Consider the following 22,314-nt stretch of genomic DNA (forward strand, 5'->3'; position numbering starts at 1 on the left):
GCCCAGAACACTGACCAGAGCCCCAAGCCTACAGAACTAACCATGTACCCAGCTGCCTGGACGCCCCCAGCGCCCCAAACCGTGTGTTCCAAGCCACACTCCTTCCCTCCTCCCCGAACCTGTTCTTCATCTTATTTTCTCCTGTCGCCGGAGAGAAGTCTGAGCCTCCTCCCTTCCCTTTGCCCAAGACCTAAGTCAGGGGGTAGATCCACCTCTCGCAGGTACCTGCACCACTACCCCTGCTCCCTGACCCCTCTGCTACAGCCTCAGCTAGGGGTTGCCTCGTGGTTTGCCAACAGAATTAAACCCCAAATTTAGCACCCTGCTTGAATGACCCAGGATCTCCGTACCGTCCACTGACACAGGTCCACGGTCCCCATGTGGCACAGCCCCGCTTGTTCTGAACTCTGTCTCCACCCCCAGGGAAGGTGTGGCTCAGCCCCCGGCACCCTGGAAGCTCCGTGGGCGCCCCAGGGCTGGGGTGAGCCGAGCCTTTCTAGAATAATCCCCCAGCCCTCCTCCGACATGTGTGCCTCCCAGACAGCACCCTCCTCCTCTGAGACCCTACGGACGAGTGTCCGCATCAAACTCAACGCACAGAGACATTTTCTGCCTTTTCCCCGCTTACTACTTTGCTTGCGGTTTTTACCAACTTCCTTGTAAGTGATGTCAGCTGATCCTGTGTCCGGGGTCGGTGGCCGCGGGTGGAGTGGACGGCGTGTGGACCTGCTGCTTGTTTCCAGAGCACCTTCCGGCGCCGCTGAATCGCAGCCACGTCAGAGCGAACCCGTCTCACGGGACAGGCTGGGGGCAGCCACGGCGGCGAGGCCGGTTCCCAGGGCCCCCGGCAATGCCGGCAGAGCAGAAGGGCAGGGGACCCAGGACCAAGGGCACTTAGAGACGAAGAACGCGTGAGAAAAGGAAATTACCCGAGTGCACGCTGCTTCTGGGGCGTCTGGGCCAGACCGACAGCGCAGGGCTTCGTCCTTTTTCCTTCCGTCATCAGACCCTCAGTCCCGTGGGCACAGACACTGTCTCGGTCTTGGTCACCGCCGTACCCAGAACTGCCCGGGTTCCCGGCGCTGGGCAGGTGTGCTTGGCCTTCGCCCCCCGAGGCCACTCGAAGGAAGTCTGGCTGCTCATAGTGTGGCCCCTGGGACCCCACCCCCTGCCCGCACCCTCCGGACTCGGAATCCGCACTCTAACGAGGTCTCTCCATGATGCACAGTCACTTTCCAGAGCTGTCTTAGAAGATTTCATCAGGCAGTGGCCCAGGCCGGCTGTGACACTGCTGAGACCTGAGGCCGCGTGTCCACCTGGGGACGCTTCTTCATCTTCCAACCGCCGTCTGACATCCTCCTTACGAGAGACTTCCCAGGTGCCACCTGTTTTGTCATCAGGGATGGGCCCTCCATCTGCCACCCGGCCCTGGTCTCCCTTCTGTCGAGACCTTTATCACGTTGCCACGTGATTCGGTTCCCAAGCCGGTCTCGCCCACCAGATGGGTCGCCCAGACTGCAGTCCCTGAGGCGAAACGGGGGGTCTCATCTCCCTTTGCATCCTGCGGAACTGACCAGAGGTTCACGTGGTGTAAACCATGCGCAGGCATCAGCCGGCGGGCTCTGCCTTCGAGCCCCTCTTTCTGGAATCCCAGACTTCATCGGGGCGAGTCTTTCCTCCCTCCTTTCTCCCCCCTCCCTCCCTCTCTTCCTTTCTTCCTTCCAATGCAAATGTAGAAACCCAACAAATACTTCTTTATGTGACCTAGCTACCAGTGTGACTTTGGTACCATCATGATTAGGCAGAAAATATATTCAAAGTGAACAGGAAAATTCCAAAGTGGCCAGTGAGGGAAGGTAGTAGGTATGGCCAGTGCGATTTCCCAGCCTCCCTGATGACGAGAACGTGGCCACTCCCATCTGGTCGCTATGTCGCTCGCCTGTGTGAATTTGAGTGTGACGACCAAGTTCAGGGATTCAGATAGAACACGCTGCCCGTGACACAGGCTCATTGCTCGTGCTGTGGTCCTTGAATAGACCTCTGTCTTGAGGACAGAGACTCTGCCTTCGATGCCTGTGTGTCCTTGGCACTTGACCTAGTGGCCAGCTCAGGAGACAGTCACAGACATGCAGATGGGCACACGGTCCCAGCTCGAGTGCAGCTCCTGCCTGTCCCCCCACAAACCGCCTGCCCTGTGCCCCTTGGGCTGTGTCTGTGATGTGGAGGGTGCAGCCAAGGAGCAGCACTGTCCCCTCCAAGGTCACACGCTATGAACAGCGCTACAAATAAGGTCAGAGTGACGAACGTCTTTGCTTTGCTCGCCTCTGCCTGATGCGCAGGCAACGGGGCCGAAAGCTGGTGGATCGGCAGAGTATGAAACTTCCGTTACCTGAAGAACAAGGGTGATCCCTGGGGGCTCTTGCCTGACCTCTTAGGGCTCATCTCAACTGCTCCGGCAGGACACATGCTTCAATCTCTAAGATGTCCCCAGGTGTCCTCCGTCCCTCACACGTCAGCGGACACGCTGCCCGCCTCGGTGCTGTCCATGTCCTCCTTCCAGCCTCCGCCCGCTGCCCAGGCCTCCTGGGCATTCACAGCCTCCCTCCCTGCAGGTGCCGTCAGTTCCAGAGACTGAGTCTTACTCCTGGAATTCACATCCGGGTGAGGTCGCCTGGACTGGAATTTTGGATATTAGCAAACACACTCCACACACATTTAGCAAAAGGTTCCATATTCTTCTGTGTTGAGACAAGGAAGGAGGGAAGGAGGGAGGGAGGGAGGAAGGGAGGGAGGGAGGGAGGGAGGGAGGGAGGGAGGGAATGAAAAGTGCAATTCTGCTTTTTTATGTGGAAAGAAGCACTCCCCTTTAAACGTTCTACTTCTCCTGTGGGGTCAGTTGCAGGTAAGTGGCAGCAGCACCTAGGAAATTGCTGGGAATGTAAGTTTGCAGGCCCCGCCCTGGGCCCACCGAGTCAGAAAAGCAGAGCGTGTGGCCCCGCATCCTGTGTTTCTCGAAGGCCTCGGATTTATCGATGCCCCAGTTTGAGAACTGCGGCGTTAAGGCGGTGATTCCTAATTCTAGACGCTTGCACGTGGGGAGTCCGAGGAAGTTCCGACCTCTGGGCCGGGGGCGATGCCACTGTGACCCGGGACCCTCTCCGTGTGGTGAGGGACCTGGGCCCACGGTTTGCATCTTTGAAGGGGAACTGCCACCGCAAGGCTTGGTCAAAGAGTCAAAATGGGAGTTGACGAACAGCAGGGAACCTAAAACTGTCCCCCACAACTTGCAGATGAGGAACCTGAGGCTCAGTACTGTCAGCTTAACCGTGCAAAGTCCCACTGCTGGTGTGCGAGAGACCCGGGCCTGGACCCCAGGACTGGACCCCCACCCCAAGGCCAGTGGACACAGCTCCCTTCCGAGCAGCTTTGAATCTCGCCCTCTGCCCTTTACTTTGAGGACAGACGATGCTTTGGGACTGGCTGTCACGCAGCCCCCAGGCCAGGTGGACCCAGCTCCAGGGGGCACCCACCTGGTGCCTGAGTGGATACCAGGACGCAAGATAATGGCTCTGCGTCCTGGGACCCCCCCACTCGGAACCCCGGGTGCCCTCTGGCCTCACCTGCTCACGTCTGTGCGGCCGGTTCCACCAGGAGCTCTCAGCAGGCTCCCTTCTGCTCCGGTTCATGGTTTGCCCTGTCCTTTTGTCAGCTGTCACCTTGTCACCTCCCAGCTGGCCCTTTCTGCTGCCAGACTGCCTCCTGGGAGCAGCTTTCTGTTTGTCTCTTTTTCTCCGGAGTCAAAGCAAAGGCACTGGTCTCAGGCAGGCGCAGGGCCCCAGCAGCGGGCACTGGGGACAGCATGACCCAGCACAACCCGGCACACACCTGCCCGTGGAGACGACCGGGGCCTCCTGGATGGCTCCCACCCAGGGCAGGGCTTTGAAGCAGCTGCCTCCTGCAGGCAGCACGTTTAGAAGTTTATGAGAAAGGACTTCTCAGGCCTGTCTTTTGTGCTTGCGTTTACTTTACCAAACGCCCCTGCTCCCCCACCCCCCCAACCCCCCAGCCCCACCCTCGCTGCCCCAGGCCTCCCTCTGTGCCTGCCGTGCCCCCACCCTGCCCCCTGAACTGCCACCTCCCTCTACCTCTTCCAGCCACTTCTCGTGACTGTGCTGTCCTCCCGTCCAGGACATCACAGGAAGGGTCACCCTGGACCAGTTGCCAGATTAGAGGAGCCTTAGGAGACCCTCCCTCTGTGCCTTGCTCACGGTCGCTTCTCTCACAGCAGACGACACTCTGCACCTCTCGGAACAGCGGCTATAAGAAGGTGGGACTGTCGGCGGTTTTCATCAAGCAGCTCTTAGCAGACCTGTGTCTTTCTCACACAAAGGAATGTATGTCATTGCAGCAAAAAGAACGGGAGTAGCTACTGCGTCCCAGCAGGAAGTCCTCAAACGGCCCCAAACCGTTGGCAGCTTGCTGTTTAATGTTGCGCTGGTGGAGAAAGGAGCGCTGGCCTCTGGGGCCCCAACACCCCACACAAAGCTGTGATTGGAGGCCCTGCCTGCCCATCATCTCGTCCCAGGGCCAGTTCCGAAGACGGCAGAATGACCCACATGGCCTCTGGATGCTGGTTTCCAACATCACCCCTCAATCCCCACAGAAGAAGCCAGGCCCCCAAAACCGTGGCTGGCCCTGGGACTGGGGCAGGAAGCAGACAAGATGAGCCTGGAGCATTTGTGGGGCCTGACCGTGGGACGTGCTCAAAAAGGCGATCTGTTCCCGTCGAAGAGCACAGAGTGTCGGAAGGAACCCGCACGTCCCATGCTGGGACAGCTCAGACGTCCACGCCCATGCGCAGAGCGGGCCTTTGGACCCGAGAACCAGCCTGGTGCCTCCTGGTGTGTCCGGGAGTCGTGGGAGCCGCCCCTCAGAGCGACCCAGCCTGTGGTTTTCATGCACAGATGCCATTAGTAACGACGATGAAACAGTGATTTACTGAGAGCTCACAGCATCCCATGCGTCTCACTGAGGGCTCCATGGTGCAGGATGGGATCCCGCTGCTGCCCTCGGCCCGTCTGGGCCTGGTGGGCGCTCTGTGCAGTGACGGCCTCGTTCTCATGGTCACTGCCCCTGCCATTTCAGAGTCAGCATCTGATGGAACTGCTTCCAGGTGGGTGGATGGGGAGCCGGCATGACCTGTGCACCCTGCCTGCTCTCCTGGGGGCTGGGAGAGCCTTCTTCTCGCCAGGATGAGTCAGCAGGGACCACATGGAAGCTCATGGAAAGTTCCGTCCCATGGGAGATGCGTTTACTGCTGAAAACTGGAGCCCCAGGGCAGACACCCACCAGGAAGGACCTGTGTTTGGCTCCCACTGGGTTGGCCTCATTCGTCCGGCAGAAATGGGGACTTTCAGAGGCTACTGGCCCATCGGAGCTCTGAGGGTCCGCCACCCAGCAGCTCCATGCACTTCTGGCCTGCCCAGCCCTGCAGATGTTCAGGTCCCTGACCCCAAACCCAGGTCCCTGAACCCAGAGAAAGCACCTCCCATGGAACAGGCTCCCCCCACGAAGCAGGGGGAGCTTTCCCAGAACACCTGCTCAGTGCTCCCCGCGTGACTCAGGAAGACAGGCTCTTGTTTAATTCTCCATGGCGATGTGGTACAGAAGGGGCACAGTCCTAGAAACAAGATTCTAGATGTAAAGAATGAAGGCAGGTATTAAATTCACATGGGAGAAAAAACCGAGTTCCTTGTAGAAAAAAATCAAATCAGGAAAGCTAAAAATGAACTTGAACAGCCTTATAAGATCACAGAGGAAGTGAACAGAGGTTTAAAAGATGAGGAAGGTAAGATAATAGAGGGAGAGAACTAATAAAGGGCATCCAGACCATGAATAAAACCACTCCCACCAAAGAAGGCCCCGGAAATGAGTGTGAGGCAGTTGTTACACAAGGAGTCAGAGGAAAACCGCCCTGACCTGGGAACGGACTTGTCTGCTGAGAAGGGACATTAATGAGAAGAGATGGGTGCCAAGACAAGGCTGGCATTTCTTTAAATTTCAAAAACAATAAAAGACCTGTTTTGAGCTTACCTAAAAAAAAATGGATGGCAGGTAGACTGCCCCGGATTCTCCCCGGCCACAGCGAATGCCAAGGGGCGGGGGAGACACGCGGGCAGAGCTAAAGCGAACAGGCCCTGGGCCCGGAACCTTGGACCACCGGTATATGTGGGCTAAAGCTCATCTGTCCCCTTCCCAGGGCTGGGGCACAGGTGGGCCGTTCATCAACGTGCCCCCAGATTTGGCCACCGACCCAGGAAACATGTCCTCATGTCCTGTGCCCAGGACGCAGTCCCAAGGGTACCACTCGGGACCCCTAAGAGAGGCCGGGCTTCCCCATCGGGGCCTGACTCCCACTTTTGACTGACATTAGGATCTGACCACACCTGCCCACCAGCTCAGCACGGTCCTTGGGATCTGAAACATACCCTGCCCAATCTGTGTCTGGGGAGCAGAGGGGGGTCCCCACAAACATCTTGAGCTCGAGCTTGCTGGTCGTGACGAACCAGACACTGGGCAGGAGGGCAGTTTCTGCTGGGGACCCGACGCCACGACAGAATGCCAACCCCTGCAAACCCTGGGGGAACAGACCCCCACAAACCCAATGCACTCTGCCTGCCTGAGCCTCTTTCCAGGGCCCCACCACTGCTTTTTTCAAAAGGAACCCTCGCTCCACCCCAGGGCCCCAGTATCCGTGGGTCGTTGCACTACAGGAGCCGGGGACCAGCAGGAGTCTGCAGAGGACCTTCTACACTCCCCTCCCCGTGCCCATTGCACGGACAGCGCGCCTTCTACCAGCCCCTCCAGGGCCCAGGAGCAGGCCTTCCACTGGGCCTGTGGCTGGAGGGGGCTGAGGCCCCTCGGACTTGACCATGGGGCAAAGCTTATCTGTCAGACCCTGGAACGGGGCCGTCACCCAAATCTCCATCAGTGGAGTGTGGCTCCTGAAGCCCATCCTGCTGCACCCTGCCTGTGGGTGACGGCCAGGTCTCCAGGCTCCCCCTCCCTCGGCGGCAACGCTCGCCCATCGGCCAGTCACTCTGTGTACACGTCGCTTCTTTTCAACTGCGTTCCCTGCGGGGCTGTTCTCCTCTGTTAAAATATTTCATTTCTCGGCTTTATTTTGGAGGAAGAGAAAGCAATTGGGCATTTGGTACCTTCAAGCCATGGCTCATGGATTGGCCTGCCATGTGGGGTACGTCTCCTCGTTTACTGTCTTAGTTCCCAGCAGCTTCTCCTTCACTGGGTACTTCCCTGGGCGGGACTTCTCGAAGGCGACATTGACGAAGAACCCGGCGGCCCATCCAAAAGTGAGCCAGACTGAGCTAAGTTATTCAAAAAAATTTTTTAAGATTTTATTTATTTCTTTTTAGAGAGAGGAGAAGGGAGGGAGAATGTGAGGGAGAGAAATATCCATCAGTTGCCTCTGGTGTGAGACTTGACCAGGACGAAAACCCTCGACTGTTCCTCTGGGGGACGATACCCAGCCCACCAAGCCATGCAGGCCAGGGCAAGTCATTCACAACGTGATGTCACCGGGACGCGGTGTTTCCGGCTGTCTGCACGGGAAGGATTGGAATCTGAGAAAGCAATCACGCCTGGCTCACAGTGTTCGCCGGACGCAGCGCTTCTAACAAGGTCAGGTCTGCCCCGACGGCTCACACTCCAGGCCGACACACTGCATGTGCCGGTGAATGAGTTAACGTCTGCTCTTGAAAGAAGCCGTAAGATGTTGTCCTCCCGTCTAAAGCACTGCTCTGTCCCCAGAATCAGTGCAGGAAATGCTAATTACAAACAGTCCCCATGGCAACTGCTTCATGGATGAAGCTGAGGGAAGACGGCCTTGGGCCTCTGGCCCATTCCCTGTGTCTGTCAGAGGAAAGAGCTTTGAAAGGCCATGTAGCATCTACGTCTGGGTGTCAGGTGGCTCCCATTAAGTTTCTCTGCAGTGTCGCTTGCGCGGGGGGGGTTGGAGACAGTGAAAGAGGACCCCGAATGCAGGAAATATCCTGAATCTCTCTCTGCCTGCTTCCTCCACCGGCTGCTGGTGCCAGGGCCGCCAGGCAGCTGCCGGGAACCTCGAAGTCGGGTGCGCTCCATTCCTGGGTGACCCGACGCTGCAGGGCTAAGGGGGCCCCACGTTGAAAGGCACACCAGCATCGGTCCGCTGCGGGTTGGGGTGTGAGTGGCGGGGTGCGGTGAGGTTGCCCTCCCTGTCCTGACACTGCCCTGACTCGTATGCCTGGGATCAGGGGGTTCCAGAATGCTCCATGCCCCTCCCTGTGCGTGTGTCTAACTGCCACACGTCCTTCCACAGAGAGTTGGTCCGTAGTTTCCTGTGAATGAGCTGCTTCTTCGTTGGAAGCCGACATTGGCTTCCCCCTTCTCGGGCCCTGAGTCTGAGATGAGGTTGCCTGTGTCCCCACCTCTGGGTCTGGAACGTGGGACCTGGAGCAAACCAAAGCTGTCTTCACCCCTGGGTGTCCGTGAAGCCGGTTAAACCGTCTCCCGAGAACGAGCCTCGTAAAAGGAGGACCTCAAGGAAATGAGGGCCTTCTTTCTTTCCTCTCCCTTGCCTGAAACAATCGTGTGATTAATCTGTCATGGGTTTGGAGTTCCTTATTTCTTTACTGGCTCATAAAGAGACACCATCTTGTGTGCTAAGGACTCGGGAAATCCCCACAGGCACCTGCCTTAAATACACCTGCTGCCAAAGAGAAGCAGCCCTGGAGCATCGTCTTGCCCCCCACCCCGAAAGCAAAACAATCCGGTGATCTGTTCACGTCATTCAGATGCCTCTCACGCGTTTCTCTGCCCTGCACAGAGCCGGAGGTGCCACGGGTCCCTTTCACAACCTGCCCCAACACCACCTCCTCTTCCCCAGCTGCCAGCGTTGCTGTTCTTACCCAAAGCACCGTAATCAGGTTTCGAGGTTCCTGCTGCCTCCCTGTTCTCGTGGAGGCAGAGTTACAAGACCGCGGGCAGCGGGCCTCTCCACCCCGCAGAACCACACGGGCACTGTCTGCCTGAAGGTCTTGCACCCCAGCATGTGTGTGAGGGTCAGCCCAAGGGATTCCACATAGACTTCAGTCTCTTCTATTTTATTTTTTAAGTTTCTGGTTGCATTCATTCATTCTTTTAAATATTTTATTTATTTTTAGAGAGAGGGGAAGGGAGGAAAAGAGAGAGGGAAAGAAACATCAGTGCGTGGTTGCCTCTCACTTGCCCTCTACTGGGGACCTGGCCTGCAACCCAGGCATGTGCCCTGACTGGGAATCGAACTGGCAACCCCCTGGTTCACTGCCCACACTCAATCCACTGAGCCACACCAGCCAGGGCAAAAATGTTTTATTTAAAAAACCATGCCAGCCTTCCCTTACCACCACGAAATGAGAAACATAACACTCGGCATGGTTTTCTTGTTTCCTCGGCTGCCATGGAACTGAATTTAGCTATCAAACACATTAACTAACTGGTTGGTTGTTTCTCTAATATTTCTCCTCTTTCAAGAGGTTTGTAATGTTAGATTTTATTTTCCCGAAAAAGAAAGTTGTAAAGCAAAAACGTATATGGTATGATATCAAACCTTTGTCCTTTAGATGTTTACAACGCAAATTATTTTAAAATTATACAAATTTTAAAATAAAATTGTATAAAACTAGCATTGTCGGTGGAAACCAGGCTCTTCCACAGGATCACGAGAAAAGCACCCCAAGCACCCGTGCCTGGAGACTGCAGTGTGGCAAAATGGTTGATTCCAGTGGAACCAGAAGCTGCCCCCTGGGTCTCCAATGTCCCATCGCTCTCTTGACGGCCGTGGATGAAGTCCAGCCTTGTCCTCAGCAAGGCCAGAATGAAGCAGGAGCCCAGAGTCCCTGCTTCCTCCTCTAGCCGGGCCTGTCTGGAGAGCGCACGTGGTCCGCCCCGGGCTTCGGCAGCTGTGGGACTCGCTCAAGGCTTGTGCTTCCGGGTGAGCGGGCTCTTACCCGGAAACGAACTGGTGTGCGTGCTCCTGGTGGCAAAGAGAGAAAAAGGGAAGGAAAGCGAGCACCTGTGTTTCCCTGAGGTTATGACCAGGAGCTGGTGTCTGGGAGGGACCAGGTGCTTGCTTTTTAAAAAGACCAATCAATTTCCCAAACCTCCACGGGCTTTGGATGGGTCCTCAGCCCCTAGTTTGACTGACAGGTCTCTTTGGTCAAGCACCTCCCCCTGGGCCCCGGGTACCAGATGGGCAGAGAGGAGTGTTAATCCCCCGCAAGGACAGTGCTGTGGTTCCCGGGGTGTAAAGCTGATCTTCCTGGTGAAGCGGGAAGGGCTCCTGCTCCCCAGTTTATTAAACTCACTGTCTCATTCCTTTGCTTCCCTTTCCTCATTAATAATTAGTTAAATACCAACAGTAACACTAGAATGGACATATTTCACGTCAGCATGTATAGAAACAGCTTCTCTATAAATGTTCTCAAGGAGCCTGGGATCCATTGCCAGAGAACAGGTTAAACGTGTAATACGGCAACTAAAGTGTAAAAATTGGTTGTGAAAATTATCTGTAAGAAAATACGGCAGTAGCAGAAAGTCATTCTCATGACTATTCTTTAAACCTCTCTACGGTTTGACCTTGGGAGCATGTTGTAATTTTGTTACAATAAAAGAAAGAGTGCATAAGAAAAGGAAAAAATAAAAGAATACACACGTGTAAGAACAATTAAAAGCACAGTCAGCTCAGCGTGCCCAGGAACACAAGGCTAAAACTAAACAGCAGCCACTGAGTTCCCTGATCCTTCGCTCCTGCAGGATTCTTTTTCTCTGAGTGGTGCCTGTCCATTTGGTGACATCTGAGAATCACCAAATAATCCCGTCTGTCAAGGGCCCAGGCAAGGGCTGGCTGTGGGTAAGACTGCAGGAGGCTGTAATAAATAAGCTTTAAGACGCTTGCCAAATCTAAGATTCTAGGTCCAAGTTTACTCTACTGACAATTTCAGACTTGTCCTCTGGACCCCGGACCTAACACATCAACGTCAAGGACCTAACACATCAACGTCAAGACAAATTAAATACACAAGGCCTTCTATAAACAATGTCTCTGCCTAGGACAGGCCTGGATTTTAATTCTATTACATGAATTCCATCAAAGAAACCCTCTAAGGAAAGAAGTTGGGGTGGGGATGGTTAAAGAGGAGCAGTACTTTTAAAGGCAGGTCAAAGAGATACAAATTATCTTGTTTTTAAGTTAAAATCACAGACATCTCAACTTTGCCTCTATTTATAAGCACTCACCGCAAGTCTCCCCTTGAATTACTTCCCTTAGTTCCCAATAACTCTGGAGCCCCTTTTGATGAATTCCTTTCTGAAAGATGCTTTGGTTCACCTGGGTGGGCGTGTTTCAACAGCTGACAAATGCACGCAAACATTATTGCAACTTTTCACCCTGGAACATTCTGTTATTGTCCAGAGGCACCGCTCAACCTTGTGTTGTGAAGGAGGAATTTGGGGTTTTGAGTCATTGTTTGTGTTCATGTATAATTCAGGGCTGTCTGGCTGCCAGTTTTCTAGAGTTACAGAGGATGCAAGATGGGGATGTAGGACTTGAAAGTCATCTAAATATTTTAAAGTGAATTGTACAATGGAGGGGGGAGGGGGCTCAACAAAAGACCATTTTCAGGACCGCACCCTGCAAGCTCTGTTTATGAAACTCAAAGGGCACTTGTGGGAGGGAAGTTAAGGGAAACCTGGGTGCACCTGCCACCCTCTGCGTGGGTGGTGAAGGCAAGGTCGCCCTGCAGGCAGTGGGGTCTGACCTACAACACGTGTTTCCAGATTATTTAAGAATTTTAGAGACCGTGATGCTCAGCTTAGTGAGTTTCTATGATGCAGCCGCCCTAAGGCAATAGATGTACTTTATAGTTTTCACGGAACAACAGCTCATGAATAAACAATGGGACTAATGCAAAGCCCCTGAGGCTAGACATCCAAATAGAGCCAGCCACTGCCTCGCCCTTCTAGAAGCATATTTGGGAAAAGCAAAGCCCTTCAACATTTAGCCTTTCAGCCAGAAGCTTGAAATGCTTATTTTGTTGTTTTTAAAAGCAAGTCAACTACAAAACCCCAAGAAGAGTCAAACCAAGGGTCCTTATAACTTTATTAAACTTAGCTTTAGATCCCAGCTCTAGAAATCATGGGGATATATATATATATATATATATCCCCTCAGAGACTTATCCATCTCCTCCCATAATCAGCAACCACTGAGACCCTCGAGGCAGCAGAAGACAGTAGCCCGGACCTGACTGACAGTCATAGGTCACACCACTATGGGCTAAAGGTCACGTCTTGACCTGAGTTCGATCTCAGCCCCTGAGCCCTGAGGTGGAGCGAGCCCCTGGCTACTTTCCCACAAGAGCAGAGGGACCCAGGGACAGACCTCAGAGCTGTCCTCAACTCCTGGGGGGGTGATTCGTCATCCTGACCTCACCTCCAACTGATCGGCTCCCAGCTCCACCCCGAGCCCCTGTCCCCAGCGCCCTGTGACCTGCCCTGTGGAATCACCCACATGCCTTCAGGGAGGTCGGGCTCTGGAGCGTTAGCTTCCGTTCTCCGGGGCGGTGCCCTCACGATGAAGTGGCCAGCGTTTCTCCACTGCGCTGCTCCGTGTCCCCCGTTCTCGGTGTCTGGCATGTGGCTCTTCAGCGCCAGGTGGATGGCTCTGTCCGTCCTACAACAAGAGAGGGAGAACAAATACTTGGCAGCAAAGTGCTCACCGAGACCAAACACTGACAGATACAGACTTCCCAGACTCTTCTTTGGTTCCCATCACTGGTTCAAATCTCGGGACGACTGCCAGCTGGCTCCGTGTGTCCGTGATTCCACAAAGCCGCCCAGACCCCTCCTCACCCGCAGCTGAGAAGAACGTCTGTTCTGAAGCCTTCACAAGTCTTGGGTCAGCATCCCAGGACCTGGACCCCTGCCGTGAGTCTACCTGTGACGCCTGCCTTTGTCAACGGGCCGTGGTCTCTCTGCACCTGCCCTCAGATAGCAGGGGCGTGGCAAGTCCCCCCAAAGACCTCCTCAGCCCTCGTACTTATTATTATTGTTATTACTATTATTATTTTGCTTTGAATGAACATCATTCATTTCACAATCTGAGATGAAGTTTCCGGTACACGCTTCTGAAGAAGCAGTGAGAGGTTACCTCCCATCCACCCTCAGGCTGCCGTGTGCTGCGGGCTCTCTCTTGACCCCTGAAGGCCAAGTGCTTCCTCATCCAGGGATTCTACGAGTCTCGAGGCTGAAGTCACTTCCCAAGAGGGTCTCCTGCAGCGGTGTCCTGGAGCCAGTGCTGACCGCACCCAGCTCACACCAGCAGACTGTGACACTCCAGGATGTGGCAAGCTCATTGTTAAATACAGCCATTATTGTAAATGAAATAATATCAACCTACGGTTCAATACATTATGTCAAGGGCAAAGGGAATAAATGTCCAAAACTCGCCCCTGCCTGGGCATGTGACTGCAGGTTAACGATCTCTGCCGTGAGGTCAGTCGTACGGAAATGCGCCGCAGGATGGTGCACCGCTAACCGTGCGCCTCCTGCCAGCCCTGCGTTCCCTGAACCTTGGGAGGTTTAGATAGGCTTCACCGGGAACATTTACACCACAGCAATCAGCAAATGCTGCAAACTGGGGCTTTCCCTTCTCCTGCAGAAGATCCGGTGATTAAACGTTCACTGGCGCCCCACTGGCCCCTCACCAGAGTGTCAGAGTTATCATTTAATAGGTGAGTTCGTGTTCCCATTAAATTTCCAGGTGGTTTCCAGGTGACACACGCTGACCGCCCTCCCAGTCCCAGTCTCAGCACGGAGCTCTTGGTTTCTGGTGGGTGGAGGACAAGCACGCAGACCGATAGCCGGGGGCCCCGTGGTGCCGCAGTCCAGGGTCTGAGGCTGACCAATGGAACGGTCAGGACAGCCAGGGACTAGACCGTCCGCAGGACCGGGCCCTGGGGGCGCAGCCATCTGCGTTTGCAGCATGGCCTGCTCAAAGCCCAGGTGGGCCAACACCTTTTTGCCCCTGAAACTTCAAAGACAAAATGGATTGATCTTTTTGTTTCATTTTGTTTTGTTTTTTTTGCAGAAGTCTGATATACAAAGCAGAGGTCTGTGAAAAGCCCGTCACTGCCGGCCCCCTGTCTCCTTTCTTGAGACCAGAAGGGGAGCACCTGGGCTTCCGGGCAGGCACCTAGGGAACCTTCATACGAAGAGCGACAGCTGAACAGAAGCTCGTGGACGTGAAGGCACACACGCAGCCCTGCTCTCCACCCCCTTCCACAGAGGCGGTTCCCCTGGGCACTGCTCACAGAGGCGGCCGGGTCCGCCTGATAGCCCGAGACTCGCCACAGTGAGGATCTGTGAGCACAAAGAGCGATTTTGTTGCATGATTCCAGGCCCCGGTGAGCACCCAGTTCCCACACTGGCAGCGGGGAAGAGGCTCACCCAGGTCCACCCTGACCCTCAGCATGGCTTCTTCCAGGGCAAGTCAGTGAGTGGGCACCAGAACCCAGGAGAGAACCCGGGACCCCTCTTGGAAATGTCTCGGTCAGGGTGTCACTAGCGTCTTGTGAGAAAGCCCCAGCCTCGCGCCCCATCCCAATGAGATGAGTGAGATCCCAGGAAAGCCTTCCTTTGGGGATTCTCGAAAGTCACCCCGATTCTCAGATGAGCTGGCAGGCGTGCGGTGGGAGTGAGCGGCCTCCAGATCCGTCTGTGGAGGGGACGTCACCACGTACAGGCGTGGACTCCCTCTGAGCACTGGCCTGTACGTACCCCTGACAGTCCCCATAAAAGCCACATACTTGGCTAATGACCTGTGTGCTTCCAAGGTTTTCTTCAGTACTATAAGAGTCTCTAATTCTGTGCTCTTAGAGCTATAAATAGAATCACAGCATACTCTGTTTTCATCATTAACTCGTGCCCGTAAATTCTCCACATACTTTCCCCCCAGTTCTGATGCAGTCCAGCCCGTGCAGGGGACCGTAGTCGAACATTTCACAGATGCCCTTATTTCCGCAGAACCGCCTTAGCCTCCTGGTGCTGTGTCTGCATGTGAGTCTCGGCAAGTGGTTTCTGCTCTGCGGCTGCTTGAAACCCCGACCCCGCCATTTGTGAGCACGTCACCGTGGTGGAGGCTGAGTCCCCTCTCCCGCCAGCAACCCGACCACCTCTGCTTCCTGCTGGTACCAGCTCTTAACGGGACTAAGAACGGGCTTGGTTGGCTAGGAAGAGGTTGTGAAGAGTCAGTCATGTCCCACCCAACTCCCCCAGTGTGAATTTAGAAGGAATCCCTCTGGCTTTTCTACAACAGCTTCTCATGAGTTGGGATAGTCTGTGTCACTTTGCCCTGTCTGCTCACTTGGGATAAAAACCATACTTTCTAGGGTAACTGAATCCAGGGCCTCTTGGTTGGAGCAAGCTCTGCATTTATTTCATTCTCTCTGACAGGCACGGAGTACTTGTCTGAAATGTTTATTCTGGGGGAGTGGAAATCTCTGCTTTGTCCTGGAGCCCCAAGCTGCATTTTCTGTTCCAGTGGCACCAGGAAAGCCTGAGTTGAGCCACTGAACCAGCTACTGGCCTGGCCACCAGCAGCATGGGCTTGCATATCTAGGGGGCCAGTGTCCCTTGGGGACAGGCCCCTGAGACGGCCTCCGGGTGGACGGGAAGTGTTTCAGTGGGAACCGCAAGCCCCTACCTCCCTTCCCAGACATATCCAATCCCAACATAAACAGAAACTGCACCATGAAAACACCCCTGCAGATAGGAGCGTGCAGACAAGGTGAATTAAAACAAAGAAAACCTGTTTGCCTCGTTTTCAACACCCAGGACTATTTCTTCACCTCCCTCCTCGTTGATGACGTCTCTGGGTAAGTATTTCCCCAGGAGGCTGCTTCTGGTGACTCACAAACCCTCCTCCACCGAGGCAGAACGGGCGCTGCCTCCAGTGCTCCGGCGGGGTCTACCTCTCGACGGGAGACCGCTGGCCCTGAGGTTACCTGCCCTGTACAGGCGAGCCTGGAACCAAGGACCTGCTCAATTTCCCCGGAAAGAAAACCCGATCTGATGGGAAGCTGACCCAGAGCAGTACTTGCCCAGGCCTGGATGCCGTTTCTGTGGTTGCAAGCCAAGTTCAAGGTGTCCTGGTGAATGACAACCTTACTCCATGCGAACAAGTACCCTGGGAGGCGTCCGTCCTCCTTCAGGCTGTCTCTCGATGGCCGGAGCATGCGAGGTCCTGGAAAATCTAAGGAAATAGGGAAGGGACTTTAAATCCTCTCGAAATTACAAACCAGTGGAACGCATTGCTATCAATTCTAAATAATAGCTCCGGTTGATGGTTCAGAGATGCCGGACTTTGTAACATGGTCTTGACGGAACAGAAAGAGATGGGACAGGGTGAGGGTGGGTGGAATTACTGACTGAAGAACGAAAACAGGCGGAAAATGGAAAATTGGTGAGAGGGTGGAAAGTGTGAATTTGTTCCCACAGCTCCACATAAACTGTGTCCTTGCTCCTTACTCTTCTCCTCCTCTCCTGCCATTGTTTCTGCAGAAGCTTCTTACCTTTAAATTCTTGTGCATTCGGCTCGATCTCGTTTAGAAGAAAAGATAACCATAGTTATTATTTACTGACTGTGCAGGCAACCGCCCCCTGTGACCTTATTAACTCCCCAAACCAGGGAGGGGTGTGAGGACCGAGGTCCTGAGGAGGGTGACTCCTGGCCGGAGCAGGACGGAGCCCAGCACCCTGTCCCCACCGCCCAAGGACACAAGTACTGCACGACTCTGCCTGGACTGCTTCGGCGTGGCGTCTCACTTTTTCCTGGACGTCCTGTCTTTGACTAAGAAAAACCCAGAGCTCCCACTCGGCTGAGAGTAAAGGAGGCAAGACTGAGTTCACGTGCAGTTTAGCTTGAGTTCAGTGACTCCCTGTACTAGGAAGACACGGGGCATCTGCTCTAGGCTGAGAGTCACCGAGGACTCGGAAGAACATATGCTCCCTACCGTGCAAGCGGGCGGGACGCAGGTGACAGTCAGGCAGGAGACAGGTGAGCCAGCGGTGGTGGGACAGTGGAAGCCAGTTTTATTCGCCTGTACCACGGGCACGCCGTCTCAGCCCTGCTTGTCAAGCACAGGGCAATCTGGACGCCTCTGCTGCGGTGGAAGAAAGCGATGCTCCGCTGGCCTTTCCACTTTAACGCTCCCGGACGCCATCATTTTCACGGCGGACGCCCCCCAGAGCCGGCATCGTGGGTGCAATGAGTTTGTCTGGCTGGTCTCCCAACACAGGACCTCAGTGAGCTCTAAACCCAGAGGAGCAACATCATTCATGCAGACAACTGGGGCAACTATCTGTCGGCAGCCTACCGCATGACAGTGTGTTTAAATGTCACGTGATGCACGTATGCACGCCTGCCCGTCGTTAACAAAGAGGCTGTGAACCTACTGTGTGTCGGGCAGGGTGTCGGGCGTTAGCGAAGAAGTCTGCGTGGGTCCCTGTTCCCACGGGCCTCACGGGCATGTGTCGATGATGCCGGACTCAGGTTCCCTCTGGGGGTGAGGCTCCCCCGGCCCCCGCCCAGAGCAAACAGGGAGGCGACTGAAGTGCAGTGACTGATGAGACAGCAGGTGAGGACGAGTTTGCAGGAAACAGGACGCTTTTGGAAGCTGGTAACGCACGTTGCCTCTAAAGACGGGCTGTCCATTGCTGGGGAGGGGAGGCAGCTGACCGCAGACAGGACGGAGAGCACTTTGCAGCCCTGTTTCCTGAGTTGGTGACAGAGGGTCTGCACGCACTCAGCGCCTGTGTTTGCCGAGGAGCACGGGACCCTGACCCTGGGGTCAGCTCGTCTGACACTCTGAGGGAGGGGGTAGGTTCCTGTCCACTGCCGACCGCCCACCGCCCCTGCCTAATGAGGGCCGGCCAGCTCTGCTGGCCACACGTGGGAATGTTTGTGGGTGCTCAAGCCTGGCTCCCCAAAGGGGTTGGACCGGTGGGGTGTGTGTGTGCGGTCTGGCAGGGGGGTGTCTGCCGGTCCCCGATCTGTGAGTGCAAGTCAGAAAGGCCTTGTAGCCAGCAGCCGGTGCGGCGTGACCATATCTACATTAAATCTCCTTCAGTGCTACTCTTTTCAGTACTTTCCTTAGAGTTGTCTCCCTTTTCTGTGTAGCCTCGATCTCACTTATTTTATCTTGGCTCCTCTACACAACAGATTTTATGTGAATCCGGTCATTACGACAGTGGAAGTATCTTTAAGTCACTGAATGGAAGTGATGGTTGAACTTAAAAGGACCTTTGGTTTTCCGAGAATGTAGACCAAGGCGGTGGGCCATCCTGGGACCCTCGGGGGCTGTGTCTGCCAGAGGGAGGAGTGCGGCTGCCACAGAGGTGCTGGGGGGCCCCGAGAACGCAAACTGGACACGCAGAGGGGAGAGAGGGCTTCCGGAAGGCAAGTCTGGGGACTGTCTGCCAGGCTTCGGGGAGCCATGCAGGACTTCGCTCAGAAAGGCCATTGGGTTCAGTAAGTAAGACGCTGCTAAGAGCCTGAGGAATATCTCTGGCGTGGAAGAGGCAGAGGTCAAGGTTGGCTGAGTGCTGCAGAGTCATCACACCTGAACTAGACACGGAGCAGGCGAGGAGAGGAAAAGGCTCACAGCTTTGGGGCACAGCCGGCCCTGGGCCGGGGCGGAGACCGGGATGCATGTGTTAACACTGGACACTGGACTGGTGAGGACACGGTGAGCTTGACGGGACTGTCTCAACGCTTGCTCACAGCCTTTAAACATTCACAAGAACTGCACTGTTCTAAGAAACATCTTACAATGTGAGAGCACATTAAATCCAAGTGTCTTTAAATTAAAAAAGAAAGCGTATAAGCATAAGTTAGAATTTCACAAAGTTCAGCTTGGTCAAAAATGTATTTAAGTGTCTTAATAACTGAAAAGAAATACAGAATCCAAGCAAGTCACTGGATGAGGGCGGCTGACATCTGACCTTCCAATGAGAAAGGGTGACCAGCGCGGCTTCGTCCTGGTGTGAGTGCCGCGGCCGTGTCGGCGCAGCTTCGCCGCCCTCACGGCCCACGCGCTCCAGGCCGGGTCCTTTCGGCTCCACGAGGGTGTGTCCGAAGCGGGAAACTTCTTACACAAACAAAATCACTGGCTCTAAATGGTCTCCATTTCCTGGGATGCTTAGCAGACCAAGGTCCTTTCATGTTTTTTTAAAAGATTTTTATTTATGTATCTTTAGAGGGGAAGAGAAGAAGAGAGGGAGAGAAACATCAATGTACAGTTGCCTCTCATGCATCCCCTGCTGGGAACTGGCCTGCAACCCAGGCATGTGCCCTGACTGGGAATCGAATCACTATCCTTTGGTTCACAGGCCTGCGCTCAATCCACTGAGCTACCCCAGCCCAGAAACAGCGTGAAGCAACCTCAGTTAACATGGACCATAACTGTCTTCTTCAGAGGTTGGACATCTTGCAATGCCAGAAACATTTAGAATTAAAATAAAAAAGACTGAAGAAAGTCAGAATCAAACCTGTACATAGTGTGTAACTTCACGTACCCTTGAGATGCCCAAGGGAACGTGATCTATTGGGTGATCATCTCTTCTCTCTCTTTTACGCTACGTGCTTGATGAATTAGTGTAGAGCCTTCCTTTTAGTTCGAAACCTGAACACACGTGTCCACAGACGGGGAACCTTGACAGAACAGAACAGCGGTTTCAGACACCAGCTCGGTGTCCCACAGTTCAGCTCAGTTTTGACACTCAACCCAAACAGCATCAGGCTCCGCAGATTAGAGGCTCAGTCCCACAGACAGCCCCTCCCCCCCTGCAGGAGCCAATCTCCAGTCCAGGTTGTCAGCTGTGCTTCTCACCTACTGGCTAGGGGTTGGAGGGTCCCGGGACCCCCTCCGCGGTTTGCACTAATAGCCACTAGGGTGGCTGCTGGAACCCCGAGGCACATTTTACTTACTGGACCACCGTTTTATTACGAACGAGAAAGGCGCGGGGAAGGAGTGAGCAGCTGCCGTGAGCAGCTCCTAGCGTGCCATTCTGTGCACACCTCCACACCAGTGCACCGACACAAAAGCTCTCCGAACCCCTCCTTAGGTTTTGACGGAGGCCTCATTGTACAGACACGATCGATTGACTCCCTGGCCATTGGTGACTGACCCAACCTCCGGGCTTCTCTCCCCAGGGAGGTCGGGGTGGGGCTGAGAGTCGCAACCCTCTGATCACACGGCTGGTTCTCCCATCAACATGCCCCACCTTTAGGGGCCTCCCAAAGTCAAAGTCACCTGGCGAACAACGGAAAACGTCTTTATCACTCCCCTCACTTAGGAAGTACCGAGGGTTTCAGGGGCTCTGTGCCCAAATGGGGCGAAGACCTAACACACACTCCTTTCACAAATCACAGTATCACAGTTTTAAAAGTTCAGCTTTAGCCCCAAAGCATCTATGGAACCTCCCAGTAGTAGGACGTTTGGCCCCACAAAGAGCGGGGGGTGGGAGGAAGTGCTCCCGCTGCCCTTCTCCGAAGGCCAGCAAGCGCCTCTCTCGTCCTTCGCTGTTCCGTGTTCTGTCGCCTCATTTCTCAACGCCCTCTAGAGCAACACGAAAAATGCCAGCCTGAAGGAGCTGCCTGGGTGTCTTGAAACTGGCATTTCCAACTCAGCTCCGAATTCTCCTGACGGATCTCCAGCTGTCTTGATGGCACATTTAAGGACAATCTGTCACTGCACTGTCTATCAAGTCGGGGACACTGACTGTGATCATTCTTGTCCCGAAAGCGGGAAAGTGGTCCCAGAATGGACGTCAGCAGCCATGGAATCAAGGCCCTCACGGGCAGCAAGCGGCATGTGACCTGGACCCTCAGGGTACCTCGATTTTCTTAATTGTCACTTTATACATGAGTCCCTCTACCCTCTTAGAGAGCTTGGATTCTTTGGCATGGAATGAAGGAGCCCCCAGGCACATGGGTGACCCTGCAGCCATAAAAATGTCAAGGGGTTTGAAGGCAGGTGTGAGCTACGTGCGATTTATGTGTGGCTTCCACCAGTCAGCCAACCTCCAGTGGGGTCAGGGGGCGGGGTTTGCATTCACAGGAACCAGAGATGATGGAGACCTGCACTCGGGAGAGCTCGGAAGTTGACTCCATTCACACTTGCCAGCATCTGCGTTTGGAGATGTCACTCCTTAAAGAGGATGGGCCACACCCCTCTTTTCTCAGTAAAGACGTGTGGTTGGGGGCGACCCCCTCCTACAGATCGTGAGGCCAATCCCACCCTTGTTGGTCATAAAAGTAACATGACCCTGGCCACCGTGGTCGAGAAAGGGACTGTGTCCACAGCTGGGCCAACCAAAGCCTTTTCTAAGTCCCACTCTGTGGACCTAGGACAGAGATGGAAAGACGATGCCCACCCCACACCCCCCACCGCCACCGAGAGAGCCCCCCTGAGGATGGTCCGCACGAAAAGGCTGAGCGAGGAACCGGTGGCCTCCTGTGGATACTATGGCTGCCTGAGTTCCTACAGGAATCTCTTACATCCTTTCTAATGCTGAGATCTCTTGTTCACGGGGAACTGAGGAGCGGCCTATGAATGGTGAGCTTGCTAGAAACAGCCAACTGAAGTCTCCATTTCAAAGTTACTCTGGGCAACTGCCAAGGACAGACCCGGCCCCCGAGCCAAGCATCGCACCCCTGAAAAGCCCTTCACCCCGTGGCTCTGAAAGAGCAGCTGGAACCTGTGGCGCTTCCTACGCATGGCCTCGCCACAGGCCCGGACGCTCAGTCTGGGAAGCGCCAACTCAACCTGAAGGGGGACAGAGCTTCCAGAATCTGCATGTACCTCGGAGGGAACCTCATATCCAGTCACATTCAAATTCTATCCAGGTTAACCCCTTCGATTCCCTTACTCCCAAGAACAGCAAGGTTCTATTTATTTCACGAGAGAAGTTCTTTCAAGAAAGGTGAATCAAGGGGGGTTTTATAGAGAGCAATTTTCGTGAGAGACAGAGGCAGGCGCTGCACTTTTGTGTCCCGGAGGAGGACTGGTCACTCCCAGTAACTCCCCATTGGCACTAAAAGGACAAGCGAGGGTTAGCGAACTCAATCCCTGCCCTGGGAGAGAGGACCGGCTGTTCGGGGGCGTAAGATCTCCAAGTGTACTTCTATAAGATGAGTTGATTGAACCACGCAAGGCT

The 22,314-nt window shown here is 54.6% G+C and overlaps 1 long non-coding RNA gene across 1 annotated transcript; it reads right to left on the reverse strand.

Annotated features, from left to right (window-relative positions):
• Positions 1–9,155: 9,155 nt before the first annotated feature.
• LOC128625849 (uncharacterized) lies at positions 9,156–11,412 on the reverse strand. The gene is made up of 3 exons (XR_008389685.1): positions 11,335–11,412; positions 10,751–10,964; positions 9,156–10,072 (listed from the first exon to the last, which is right to left on the reverse strand). It is a non-coding gene; the product is annotated as an uncharacterized LOC128625849 (long non-coding RNA).
• Positions 11,413–22,314: the final 10,902 nt, after the last annotated feature.

This window comes from Artibeus jamaicensis, unplaced genomic scaffold, assembly GCF_021234435.1.
Source record: "Artibeus jamaicensis isolate MK-2021 breed Jamaican fruit bat unplaced genomic scaffold, CSHL_Jam_final contig_944, whole genome shotgun sequence".
Taxonomy (NCBI): Eukaryota; Metazoa; Chordata; class Mammalia; order Chiroptera; family Phyllostomidae; genus Artibeus; species Artibeus jamaicensis.